Source organism: Perissodus microlepis, chromosome 5 (genome assembly GCF_051167445.1).
Source record: "Perissodus microlepis isolate ML-2025 ecotype Zambia chromosome 5, ASM5116744v1, whole genome shotgun sequence".
Taxonomy (NCBI): domain Eukaryota; kingdom Metazoa; phylum Chordata; class Actinopteri; order Cichliformes; family Cichlidae; genus Perissodus; species Perissodus microlepis.
The window spans coordinates 3,200,751-3,215,272 of record NC_140465.1 but is presented as its reverse complement, the minus strand read 5'-3'; the positions used below and the strand labels follow the sequence as shown (position 1 = coordinate 3,215,272).

The 14,522-nt window shown below is 41.2% G+C and overlaps 1 protein-coding gene across 2 annotated transcripts in view; it reads right to left on the bottom strand.

The window, feature by feature from the left end:
* The window catches only part of LOC146386388 (copine-9-like), a 252,328-nt gene that overhangs the window by 5,323 nt on the left and 232,483 nt on the right, over nucleotides 1-14,522 (bottom strand). The window lies entirely within an intron of this gene.

Genomic DNA, 14,522 nt, shown 5'->3' with positions numbered 1-14,522 from the left:
TGTTTTTTTCATTATTTATTTTTAATGGTTAGACAAGAAAATCAGACAATACATTTATACAACTTGGCCTTTAATATAGCACATTTAGCAGTACCAACTATAATAAAATACAGCTTTAACATACATAATATTTCTTCAGTAAGATGAGCATATGTAAAATACACCTTTTTTCACCTGTAGCTGCATTAACACAACGTCTCTTAGGACGAACATATTCTAACAGTTGAGCTGCTTTTTAACACTAAACATGTCAGTAATGTTCTGTACTCTTCGTCCAAACCAGAATAAACAAAAGCTCCCCTATTCACAAGGATTTTCCACAGTGGGTAGGTCTGCATATTTAATTTGGCTGATTTTTACACTGGATGCTCTTCCTCCTGCAACCTCCAAGGGATTTGTTTAAATGTATAAAACCACTACACTATGAAGCCACAGCAGTACTTAAAAATGTGGCTGAAGAAATCTTCATAGTGACTACAATTCAAGAAATTTTAGTGCTTCAGTTCCTTGATGTGACCAAGTTTGTAGATTTGTAAAAACCATGTTCTGTACCTTTTCATCAAGCTCTTGTTGTGTGTGTTGACCAAATGATTAAAATAACAAGCAAACATTATAATCTTAATACATTTTATTATATATTTGACTGAATACATACAATTCCACTCACTTGTCACATCCTGAATTAGATTAGAAATTTGGCCAAAATATTGTTGCAATGGACCAAACTGTCAGATTGGTCATCAGGGCCAATTTACACTTGGAAAGATCTGTCTAGACAGGTTGGTCCTGGGTGAGGGGCCTGATTAAGAGTAATTTAGAGAAACCCCTATGATAAAAACACACAAATAAACACGGCTACCCTACCTGGAATAATTCTGGGGTGCCAGTCTGGAGCCTGCCCTGGTGGCTGGGCCTTAGGCCAAAGCATTACGTGAGCCCACCCTTCTGTGGGCTCACCGCTCGCAGGTGGTGCTTTAGGCATTTGATACTAGCACTTGGTGCACAGTCGATCATAGCACTGAAGGCTTTGGAGAGGAGGTGCTGGTGTTCCAGTCCCTAGCTGACAACTCTGGCTTTAGGAACATGGAATGTCACCTCTCTGGTGGGAAGGAGCCTGAGCTAGTGCGTGTAGAACTGTGGCTGTAAGATGTCATGTTATTAACCCCAGAATCAGAAGGTTCAGATGTACACTGGTGGTGAAGAGAGCCATCGAGATGAAAAAGTAGTCCTATCCAGTTTAGGACTGGAGTAAAACTTCACCGTGAGTCCCTTGGAGTGGAATTTGTGGCCCAGCAGAGGTAGTATTACTCACCCTGCTGGCAGACGGAGAATGGATCATCTGCCTGCATCTGAGTCATGCAAAGTATGTGGTACAACCAGCCTGTGGACCAGTTGCTGGTCTAAAAACAGCATATGTTGATCTTTGAAATTTCTTTTGTCCTCCTCCCATTCCTGTTGAAATCTGCTGTTTCAACCAAGTAGGCCCTGTGGACTCTTCCTGGTAGGACATGCCCCTGAATGTAGCATTTGGCAGATGCACAAGTTATCTGCTTCCAGCAACACGCACTTAGTACTTTGGAAGACTGCATGGGAGCATGTCTACACAGCAAAATCTCCAAAGAATGTATGTTAGATGGACACATTTGCAGGACCATAAACTATGCTTAAGGTCCTAGATGTTGCAGGGCTGTCTTACTTAACACTCTGTAACTTCGCTTGGAGGCTGAGGACAGTGTCTCTGAATTGATAGACTGGGATTGCGGCCAACTTCTTCAGGAAGGGGTTAGGGTTAAATTGAGATGAATAGCCAATTATTATGGGCCATTTGGTCCTTGTCCATCTATAGTGACAGCTTGGTTTTCATTGCTGGCAGTACGTCAGACCTGTTTTTTGTGAGAGTTTTTTTTTTTGTCACTGATTCTGTTCATACGTGTCCAGTTGCAGCAAAGTGGCAGATGGTCTCTGGCAGGATCAGACTTGTCAGACTATGTGGTTCTTCTGACCTCATCAGGAGGTGACATCCAGCGTGCACTAGGATGATTTGCAGAGTGGCTGAAAAAGGCTGGATTGCCCACTCTGGGAGGAGTTGATGGCCCAAATGGAGGAGTTTAGGATTATCTGGGTCTTGTTCATGAGTGAAGTGAGAGTGGAGCCGAAACTGACAGACAGGAACGGTAGAGTGTCAGTGGTGTGGCAGACAGCTATTGATGACTATGGTCACATGAGGTCTTAGGTGCAAGCAGTGAAAATGAACTTCCTCCTCATCCGAGAGGATGATGAGTTCAGTCATTTGGGAGGAGCTCAGGGTAGAGCTGTTCCTGCTCCACATCGAAAGGAGCTAGTTGATGTGGTCTGAGCATCTGACAAGAGTGCCCCCTCATCGTCACCCAGGTGAGACATTCAGGGGCATGTCCTACCAGGAAGAGTCCAAAGAGCAGACCCCTGACATGCTGGAGAGATTATACCTCTTGTTTGGTTTGGGAACTAGTCTCCCTGAATGAGCTGGAGGTGCTCTGGGCATCTCTGCAAAGACTGCCCCTGATATTCAGAGCCAAATAAGGGGGAGAAAATGCAGTGGTGACAATGACATACTGTATACAAATAGTTACCTAATAGTTAAAACATGCAGCTGTTGATTATGTGATTCTACTTTCTAAACCAGAAAACAGCTGAGGTAAAAGACGCAGCTGTACAGTGAAATTGTGTCAAGTGTTGTAGTAGGATGGGGCATCCGTCTGTTACAGACAGAAATAAATGACAATAACAAAGACCACAGCATTCATTCACTGGTGTAAGGACAGCTTTTAGTTTTACAAAAGGACCTGAAATGAGTGCATCCAAATAATAACCTTCTAAATAAATAGGTTTGTTTTTTTAACACATACATTTAAATTTAAATTTCATTAAAATTACTTTAACATTTGAAGCAGATAAACAAAAGAAAGTTGACTGTGCTTAAACTTAATTTAGCTCCATTATTTAGAATTTAGACAAAATTCTTAGTTAACTTTTGCCGACTGTTTAAATAATGTTTGCTTTAAACAATTTGCATTGCATAATTATTAAAAAGTTTGACGTATACATATTTTCCTACGCCTGAAACAGACGAACATTGTGACAGGACAGCTGTTATACACGTTACACTCGCACTTTCAGACAGCCTACAGAAATACTTTCACATACATATTTTCACAGCTGTAGTTTTTTTGTGTTTAATTTATAATATTAACCATAAATATTGTGAGCCAGTCAAGAACAATCTGTCTAAAATGCTGAGACAGGAGTAAAGGTTAAACTATAAGGTACTGAATCAATCAGCAGACTTGTGTTCTGTCCACAAACTAAGAAAACAAAGTTTGTGTGTAATGGGAAAGACACTGAATGGCAATGAAAATAAGATCAGCATCAAGTTAAAGAAGCAGTAACGTTAATAAAGATTTAGTCTGCATTACATCCAGAGGTTAAAGTGTTGTAGTTTTCTGTTATTTAGTACTGAGTTTAGTCGTGGTTTTGCTTCTATTTCTGTTTCTCTGTTTTCTTGTCGATGTGCCTGATCCCCCTTTTCTGTTTACATGTTTCCCTCCTTGTGTTTTATTCCATGTCTCCTCTGTCTGTCTTTGTGTATGTTTTTTCCAGCCTGTCCTGTCCCCTCCCCTCTCCTTTCATGTCTCATCTTAATTTTTCTGTATTTCACTCTTTGTGTCTCCTCCCTTTGTCTCCCCAGTCTTTCTTGGTACCCTTGTGCATTCCTTCCTCCCAGCCTCGTGTCAAGCCGCGTATTCTTGTCTCCGTCTTAGTGTTTCCTGTTTTACTTTGACAGTGTCGCGTCCTGTGTTCAGTGTGTTCAGTTTAGCTTCGTCCTGTGTCATTATGTTTTTCCGCCTCAGCTGTGTTCCCCATGTGTTTCCTCTTAAGATTTATGGTGTGAGTTGTAATTGGTCCTTTTTCAGGCTGTCTGTTAACCGTCCTTTGTGTTTCCATGTCTTCAAGTTATCCAAGTATTTCCATGTCTTAGTTTTCCCAGTTTAGGTTTTATGATCAGCTCTTGCCTAGTTTATTTTCTCGTTTGGTTTATGTCTTGAATCAGTCATAATAAAGGCTCGCTTTTTGTTACGTTCAGTCTTTGCGTTGTCTGCTTTTGGGTCCACATCACAACCTCCACACAGTCTGCAGTCCAGCCTGTGACAAAGTTTTACCTTACAACAATGACATACAACAGTGCTGTGCTAATAGAATCAGGTGACATCTTTAATGTCACAGAAGGCTATATTGTAACAACAGAAGCATCCAGATCAGTGCCCTACCAAATGAAATTAATAAAAAATATCCTGTATACTCAGGATATGTGCTGTTAATTACACTCAAACAAATTCATAGTTAGTAGAAAGAATTCAGCGATAAAAGTTGACTCACTTCCAGAGTAAACAACATTAATTACATCTCACAGGAAAAAGAGAAGAAGTTCACTTGGAGTACTTTTTGTTTTCCTTTGGACTTGTTCTCTAAACAATATGCCAGACAGTTTTGTGTTGTTTCCCTGCCTATATGACTGGATTCTGGTGTGTAAATATTAAGTTTGGCTGTGAAAGAACTTCATTAGGTTTATTTACACTTTTATCTCGTGAATAAAGATGACAAATATGACTATAGCAGCTCCTGATTCATCCCAAATCTTTTTGTATTTTTTCCAAATCCCAAACCTTCAACCCAAACTGATATAAACTAACACCAGTAAGAACACAAGCGCAGATCTGGCTACTGATAAGTCATTCAGTTGTCCTCAGGGACTGACAAATATACGAGAGCAAAGCCAGTTTGGTCTTTCTGCACCACATCTGCTCCCTGATGCTCTCAAAGTGGGGGAAGCAACAAGAAGAAACTGTGTAAACCAACCTCATTAGAGCTTATATAGGCCATGCGAAGTTAATATATAAAAGTGGAGGGCCGCCTGAGCCCCGCATCACTCTATTTATAGTTTGTCATCAACAAGCTGAATGAGATGAGCAAGTGACAAACAATCTGCAGTAATCCCAAGAGAGGTTTTTCATGTCTGAATTTAAAGCAGAGGGAAGGAAAGGAAAAAAGAGAAAATAAATTAGATTCAAATAAAGAATGGAAAGTAATGTGAATAAAAGATAACATCTGAAAAATTAAAGGAAGCAAACGAAAAAGAAGAGGAAAACAAATATAATAAAGTAAAGAGAAGAAAGTAAAAAAAAGAAAAAGGAAAGGTTAAAATGGTCAAATGCAGGAAGAAAATGTCAAGGAAACAACAAAAAAGGAAATAAATATAAGGAAATGAAAAACAGAAAGGACAAGTTATGAAGCAAAGAAAAAGAGAAGATAAAGGAGAGGAACAAGTGTTGGATGTTGAGTGACGGCTGTTGAGGGCAGGCTGGTGGGGCTCCACATGTCACACAGAGATGGCAGATGGTGGCCGGGAGCAGAAGAAGCAAAGGGACGGGATGAACAGAGACGCGAGAGAGAAGGAGACAGAAATATATTCAGCTAGAAGGTGTTGAAAAGTGGTAGTGAGGGTTCAGCTGTGTTGGGTGATCCCAGGGAGGGGAGGAGCCCACTGAGACACACAGGCTGATAGAAAGCCTCCTGCGGCCCCGAGTAACACAAGGCTGTGTGTGTGCGAGTAGATGCTCCACTGTTACTCTGCTCACAGTAATGTCAATGTCATGAAATATGATAGGGACCATTGTGGCTATTTCTCATGATCCGTCTGAATAATAGTGTTATGAGTAGGCAGTGATCATCTCATGCTCTGTGTCTACTCCAGCAGTAACGGGGGACTACTCCGTCTCCACCTCCTCTGGCATCCCTGTGGCTTTGTTGTTTTTCTTTTTAAAAAATGCTTTTTATGTCTTTTGTTGAAGTGCATTAGCTATACAAAGAGGCATTAAAAATGCAGCAAGTACATACAAATAAATACGGCAAAACAAAGCGTCTGAACATTAACAGTATTAGACCAGCTGATATGAATCCCATCGAGCACCTTTGGGACATCCTGGGTAGGTAAATTTGTGAAAATACTATATTGTTGCATTTTTAATGGCTGCTAGTATAGTTAGCCACCACCATCCCACCTGCTTTGCAACTCAGATGCTGGAATCTAACCCGCACCAATCAACACAGGGACCTTGTGGTAAATGGACTGGTTCTTATATAGTGCTTTTCTACTCTGAGCACTCAAAGCGCTTTACACAACTGCCTCATTCACCCATTCACACCATCAGTGAATGGGTGAAGGTTGGACCTACCGGAGAAGTGATTGGTTATTATGATTAAAGATGATGTGATAAATGTGACAAACAGACAAACAATCTTTTATCACATCCGGGGCTATTCATTCTATTAAACAAGCCCTTTTGTTGTTTAATATTATTTTAGTTTATTGTGCGGGTCTGAAAAACTTTTAATTTATCAGCTGTCAAATCTTTCGCTCAAGATACTTGGTGAAAATGGAGGAGATGCAATGGTTTCCATTTTTTTGTCACACTTTTTCCTCACCTTTGCGGAACGTTCATCACGTTTATCTTCAGATCCTTTCTGGATCATTTTTTGTTCATTTCTTTGTCAAATGCCTTTGATTTTTTTTCCTGATAAGAGGTTTGCAGCTTGCACTAGTAACTCCGTTCTCTACTATCTCTGGATTGTGACACTTTGACACTTGCATTTGTAGACCAGCTGTTTTGGGTTTCTTCACAATCTGATGGATCTTTGGCTGCAGCTGTTTCCAGTGGGGAGTCCAGCTCGCCTGCTCTCTTATGAACTTTCTACACAAGAACTGTACTTTACATATCCGCTTCCTGCACTGTGGTCTTTGATCTTTTTTTTAATCTTCTTACTGCTTTTTCTGGTTAGTTCTCTGCCCTTCATGTTTCATTACGGCTACCACTGCAGATCAAGAAGTTGACAATGCAGGTTGGACGTCATGCAAAATATATTTGATGTCAAAATGTTTCTGTTAAGATGTTTTTTAATGTAATTGACATAATAATAAATCTTAATAGTATCTTTATAGTTCAAAATATTAAATTCTTGTGAAGAAATCAATTGTGAAGAAGTCAGTAAAATGCATTTTGATCTTCTGCTATGCTCAAACAATTTTGTTTGAAACCTATTATAAAACACATATGTGGCCCAGTTTTGGACATTTGAAACAGATCCTTAAAATAAGTGTGAGATGTTATTTTTAGCAGCGTGGGAAGCCAGATGAGCTGGAGGGAACAGAGAGAAGAAAGGATGCAAGGAAAGGATGATACCTTTCCAGAACAGAATGGTTTATTATAAATTTGGATTTCAAAAGGCTCATTCCCACAAGACGCCCCTGAAAGGCTCCAGTCTGACTGGGGATGAGTGATGTGTGGAGGCTTTACTCAACCAGGGAGCAGACCTGAGTAGAATTGCAGCTGAATACATTTTTGTAGCACAAAAATTACAAGCGGAGTATTTGATTTATCCTCTTTTCTGAGCGTGTGCCTGCTTTTGAAGCTTTTCAAGCATCACAGAGGATAAATCAAGTGCACACCATGAAGCTCTGCGTGCTGAGTGACAGAACCTGCAGACTGTTTTGTTGAGCCCAGAATGCCACTGACAGAAGAAGTGTCAAAGGATTATTAAAGATGATTCAAACACAGCAGTGAAGATCTCTTTAATTTCCTTGAGTCTCTTGTGGTTTTTTTTCTGTCAAGTGAAATAAACTTTTTTGCCACAGAATTCAGTTAAATTGCAGATTGCTGCTCTCGCTGTCTGACTTTTGCTTTAATTATGCTTCTTATGTCACACACAAGTATTCACCCTTGACCCAAACGCTCAGCACAGATTAATGGGTCCCTATGAGGGCTCAGTGTTTGTTCAGCTTAAATCATTTTTGCCTTTCCCTTCCCTCACCAAAGAACATAATTTAAATCGCGTGTTAAAAAGACACTGACGCTTTATAGGTCAGGTGGTGAGCATAAGATGACAGGCCTCTTTCGCCATTAACGTAATATTATTAAGTATATTTCTAGGATTTCACAGAGGAGGAGCACATGGATTCATTATCTACTCAAGTACAGAGTCTAATGCCAAAACAATGCACCAAGCCTGATTCTGGTGTTTTCCATTTTCTGATGTGTTAAATGCTTAATAATTTTTGAGAAATGCAGTAATTTTCTACTGATTGCACAAGTCCTGACAGACGCAGTGACAGTGTCAGAAGAGTAAATATAATAACAATTTGATCAATGATATCATAACAACAGAAATTTGTCACCAAAAACCTTTTGATTCAATTCAATTCAGTTTTATTCATTTATTTATTTTATTTATATAGCACCAAATCAGTTGCCTTAAGGCTCTTTAAAAAGAAATAAGGATTAGCTTTAAAAACATGCTCCAAAGTAGATAAACATATGATTTATTTATTGGAGCTCGGCCATCAAGTCTGTTGATTCTGATTCATTTGTACAAAGATTTAATCAATCTCTTAATTACGAGCACAATATTATCAGGATTAACAGAAGTGATAAAAACAAAACCCAAGTGGGAACAAATTGTTTCTTGAACATTCAGTGAAAGAAGAAAAAACCCTCAGTAATTTAATTAAAGGCTTGCTGTTCCCGCTTGCTAGTTAATTGTGCATTTGCAGAAACGTTTGAAAAAAGGAACTGCTCTGTGTGTTGGCAGTCAGATGGAGAGGTCTGATACCAACCTGGGATTTCAAGAACTGCAAACATTTAACATAATGCCACTCATACAATCAGTAGAAAATGAGCACATTTTGATGGCTGATTAGAATCTTATTAAACAGAAAATGGAAAATTAAAGTAGTTGTGAGTACAACTTGGGGATATGTAGCCTAGAAGAGAAACTTTGACAGCACGTGTTGATCACACTTGTTGTAAAAGTTCTGGCCCACCAAAAACCAGATCTACGTTTAGCTGATATCCCAATCAAGGTAATCTTCTCAGCCATCTCCACATGAATAGATTGGAACATTGTGTGGTTTCACAGATAACAAACAGCAATCATTTCTGGCAATGAAAGCTGGCTTCCTAGAGTTCTATATCATGAACTGCTTCACAAAGAAACTATACCATCAATGAAGTTTTATAGCAACATCCTTAAGCATCTGATGGAGCTGCTGTGGTGATTGCCACCACGTCAGTGTCTGCTAGTACACGGTGCATTTTTTGGAGACGACTCTCTGTTTCATCCTCTCTGTCTCCCCGTCTTGGTGTCAAGCTCGGCGAGTCTCGGTGCTCCTGCAACTTCCTGTTTTATTTTGTCAGGCCTCATCTCATGTGCATTGTGTTCAGTTTTGCTTCCCCATTATGCCTAATTTGTTCCTGCTGTGTCCCCATGTGTTTCCACTTCCCTAATCACCCTGTAGTGTATATATTATCTCAGTCTCCCCTTGTCCCTTGTTGGTGTCTCAGCTTATCTTCCAGTTTCTTGGTTGTTGCTCAGGTTTTATTGCTTTTTAAAAATTGTATTTATTTAGTTTTTTAAATGAATAAAGTGTTTCCCAGTTTAAGTCCTCTAGTTCTTTTTGGCTTTCCTTGTTTTGTTTCAGCCTTACTGAATGGCTCGCCTTTTGTTAACTGTTCTCCTGCGTCATCGGCATTTGGGTCTCTGCCTCACATGATCTGCAGCTGCAGCTCCTGAAACTATTTAGTTATTTATTTTTTGAAATGTGAAAATATCAAGACTTAAGTTAAACTACATAGTGGCAATGTCAGGAACAGAAACATTGGGTGTAGAGTTAACATCAACACCAACCTTAGTGGCATTGATTTGTGATTATATCCCACTGTCTTTACGTCAACATGATACTAAAGCTTTATGACCAGTAATATTGAATATAATTAACAGAGGTATTGGATAAATTTTAGACTTCCGGTTTTGACAAGCATGGGGTATTCACACTTTCCCTTAGCTCCCGCAATTTTTAGTTATTTGAACGAGCCCACCTAACTTATCTTTTGAGGCAAATATCTTGGTGATTTGGTGAAGCCGTCGGAACATTTGATGCCCTGTCATGTCGCCTAAACCTGCGAAGTCGAATGGCAAAACAACCGAATGCGCGGCTGCTAGCGTTCCTGCGAACATCTCACAATGAAAAAAGCTGGATGGACTACAGAAGGCATCGGACAACCATGGTGAGCGCCTAGAATCTTTGGAGGAAAGCGCCAAAATGCTCGACCAGCGCCTTGCTAAAGTGGAGGATACCTGTGAGACTCTACAGGTCGCTAATGAAAAGCTGAAGGCTAAGCTATCGGGCATTGAGTCGAGAAACAGACGCTGCAATGCCCGCCTTATCGGCCTGGAGGAAGGGATTGAGGGTCCACAACCCTCTAAGTTTTTCTCACAGTTCTTGCAAGATGTTTTTGGGAGAGACATTTTCCCCTCTCCCCCCAAACTGGATCGTGCACACCGTATTTCGGCCCCCAAACCGGCCCCCGGAGACAGACTGCGGCCCGTCATTGTCTGTTTTCACCGCTACCAAAACAAGGAGCTGCTAATACGAGAGGCCAGGAGGAGGAGCGACCTGAAGTATATGGATAAACCATTCCGAGTCTACGAAGACTACAGCCCTGAGGTGGTGAGCCAGAAACCATCACTGCTATACCCGGTGCGACTACGCATTGTTAAAACGGATGGTGTACGCCTCACATTTGGCTCTGTGGCTGAGGCCGAAAGGTTTGTGCAAGACTCCATGGAAGACTGAACTGTTTTGAGGCACGTGGAACACGGGACTACTTCGGACGACTGTTACGCCATTGTCATGATTCCTATGTTGATTTTCAGACATTTAACTTCATTTCTTTTTCTTTATTATTTTTTTGGCGTGACAGTGCAATTATTTGCACATATTTTGAATGGTGGACTTCACCGGTGTACACCTGGTGGGTCTTATTCCAACCTTTACACTATGCGGGCTTAAGGAGCTTTAGGTAGGATAGTTATGGAAGTTTTTCAGTTAGATTGGGTAGGTGTGCTGTTTGTTCTGACAGCTAGTGTCACCTGGGGGTTCAGGGGGTTTCTGGGAGGGTTTCTGTGTTCGACTGTCCAAGTTAAGAACCAAGTGCTTTATGTTTCCCGTCTGAGCAACCAGCTAAAATTTTTGATATATTTTCAATGGTTACCTCTATTGACTTAGTGACCTGGAATGTTAAAGGCCTGAACCATCCTATTAAAAGAAAGAAGGTTCTCACTCACTTGAAAAATATGGGTGCTGATATAGCCTGTATCCAAGAAACCCATCTTAAAATGTCAGATAATACTCGTTTAAAATGTAGTTGGGTGGGGCAGCTCTTCCACTCACATTTTACAGCGAAGGGAAGAGGTGTAGCGATATTGGTAAATATATTGGTTTTAATAAAAGGGTTCCTTTTACCGCCTCTTCGACTCTGGCTGATTCAAACAGATACGTTATAGTAACCAGATCAATTTTTAATATTAATGCTACATTAGTAAATATATATGCCCCAAACTGTGATGACCCCAATTTTTTTTCACGCGTCCTCGGCCTCCTGCCTTGTTTGAATACCCATTTACTTATTATGGGTGGTGACTTTAATTTGTGCTTGGACCCTGGGATGGATAGATCGTCTGTAAGAACTGGATACTCGACAACAAAGTCAGCTTCTTATTTACAGTCCTTTTTTTCAACCTACGGCATCTCGGACACTTGTCGTTTTTTACACCCACAAGTCAGACAATATTCCTTTTTTTCAAATGCTCATCAAACCTACAGTAGAATTGACTATTTTTTTTTACTGATAACAAACTAACCTCTCTTGTTAAGTCATGTGATTATCAGCCTATTGTAATATCTGACCATGCGCCCTTAATATTGACACTGCATATACCCAGTATGGAGTCTCCTAAACTCTCTTTTGTTAAGTGATGAAAACTTTATAGAGTTTATTTTGGATCAAATTACCTATCTTTTGGAATTTAATTTAACTCAGATATTTCCATCTCGTCGGTCTGGGAGGCTCTTAAGGCTTTTCTTCGCGGCCAGGTTATATCGTTTACAGCTAATAAGAAACGCACTTCTACTTCTAAACTAAAGGATTTGGAGAAGCAAATATCAGACTTGGATAATAGGAATTCTCAGAACCCCTCACCAAATTTATATAAAGAACGTTTGAAACTGGGTGCAGAATATGATGTGCTCGCCTCACATTCTATAGAATATTTATTGTTAAAGAACCGCAGTGATACCTATGAACACGGAGATAAGGCGGGAGAGATTCTAACAAGACAGTTGAAATGTGCAAGAGCCAGGCAAACTATTAATGGGGTCGCAACCCGAGATGGTGGAACTGTTACAGATCAACAGGGGATAAATGATGCTTTTCAGCATTATTATTATAAGTTGTATAGCTCCGATAATACCAATGATTCTAACCTCCTCTCTGATTTTTTTAGAGACCTAAAGATTCCAACATTGTCCCCAGACGAGGTTTCCACCCTGGATGCACCTTTCCAGCAGCAGGAGATCATAACGGCAATAAAATCATTACAGTCTCGCCGATCACCAGGCCCTGATGGCTTACCGAACGAGTTTTATGCCGCCTTTGCTGGAAAACTAGCCCCTGTGTTAGCTACAGTATATACTGACTCTCTTGCCAAAGGTGTTTTGCCTGATAGCCTAAATCAAGCCTGTATAACATTACTTCCCAAAAAAGATAAGAACCCTTTGGAATGTGGATCCTACAGTTGGCAATAGCTATAAGAAGTAATCATGCTATTCAAGGCATTTCGCGATATGGCACTGAGCATAAACTAAAAATCTCTATATGCCGATGATCTCCTGCTGTTTGTATCCAAGGCTGAGGTAACAATTCCCTACATTCTTGAACTTTTTGATACATTTGGGCTTGTGTCAGGCTATAAATTGAATCTGCACAAGAGTGAATTACTGCCTCTAAATATGCCTCTTTCCACATTAGCGAACATTACTGTTCCCTTCAAGATTGCAACGCACAGTTTTGTCTATCTAGTCATAACTGTGATGAAAAACTTCAGTGATCTCTTTAAAGAAAATTTTACTAAGTTACACCTCAGTATGCAACAAGACTTGTCAAAATGGTCGCAGCTTCCTCTCTCGTTAGTTGGGAGAGTGAATGTAGTTAAAATGTCTGTATTACCCAAATACCCAAATAACAGCTACGACAGTGCGACTCTAGGAGCCTGTGGAAAGGACAGCGGACTATAACGGACTATAAACGACCAGCTTCTTCAATGATGAATGCCGACGCTTCACTGGCTGATAAGCTGAACACGTTTTATGCTCGCTTCGATGCCGCAGCAATTAAAACAACAAACGGCTGCGCGCGCTCGGAGTGCACCAGTGAAGAAAATGCATTCATCATCACAGAGCGTGCCGTGAGGAACACCTTCAGGAGGGTGAACACCAGGAAGGCAGCAGGACCAGATGCAGTCCCTGGCCGGGTCCTGAGAGCCTGCGCTGACCAGCTAGCACCGGTGTTCACGGAGATCTTCAACCTCTCCCTGGCCCAAGCTGTGGTTCCCACGTGCTTCAAACAGTCCATTATTGTTCCTGTTCCAAAGAAACAACAGCCCGCTTGCCACAATGACTACCGTCCAGTAGCACTGACTTCAATTGTGATGAAGTGTTTTGAAAGACTGATGAGAGATCACATCACTTCTTCACTTCCTGCCACCATCGACTCACTTCAGTTTGCTTACCGGACTAATCGTTCCACAGACGATGCCATATCTCACCTGCTCCACACATTCCTGAGTCAGCTGGACACTGGCAGAGGGAATTATGTTAGGATGCTGTTCGTGGACTACAGTTCAGCATTCAACACAATAATTCCCTCTAAGCTTTTCACCAAGTTGACGGATCTAGGACTCAGCTCATCACTGTGTCAGTGGATCCTCAACTTCCTCACAGACAGACCCCAATCAGTGAGGGTGGGAAAACAAGTCTCCCCCTCCATCTCACTCAGCACTGGAGTGCCTCAGGGCTGTGTTTTAAGCCCCCTGCTGTACTCACTGTACACTTATGACTGTGTAGCCACATCAGACACCACCTCCATTGTCAAGTTTGCTGACGACACTGCTGTTGTGGGCCTGATCTCCGACAACATCGAGACGGCCTACCTGGAGGAGATTAGGAACCTGGAGACCTGGTGCCAGGAGAATAACCTCCTCCTAAACATCAGCAAGACTAAGGAGCTGATCGTGGACTTCACTACAAAGCAGGCGAGGAATTACAAACCCCTCATCATCAGTGGCACGCCAGTGGAGAGAGTGGACAGTTTCCGATACCTGGGTGTCCACATCACTCAGGACCTGTCATGGTCCTGCCACATCAACACCCTGGTTAAGAAAGCCCGTCAGCGTCTCTTCTTCCTCAGAAGACTTAGAGACTTCCATCTGCCACTGAAGGTGCTCAAGAACTTCTACTCCTGCACCATCGAGAGCATCCTGACGGCAAACATCTGCACCTGGTTTGGGAACAGCACCAAGCAGGACAGACGAGATCT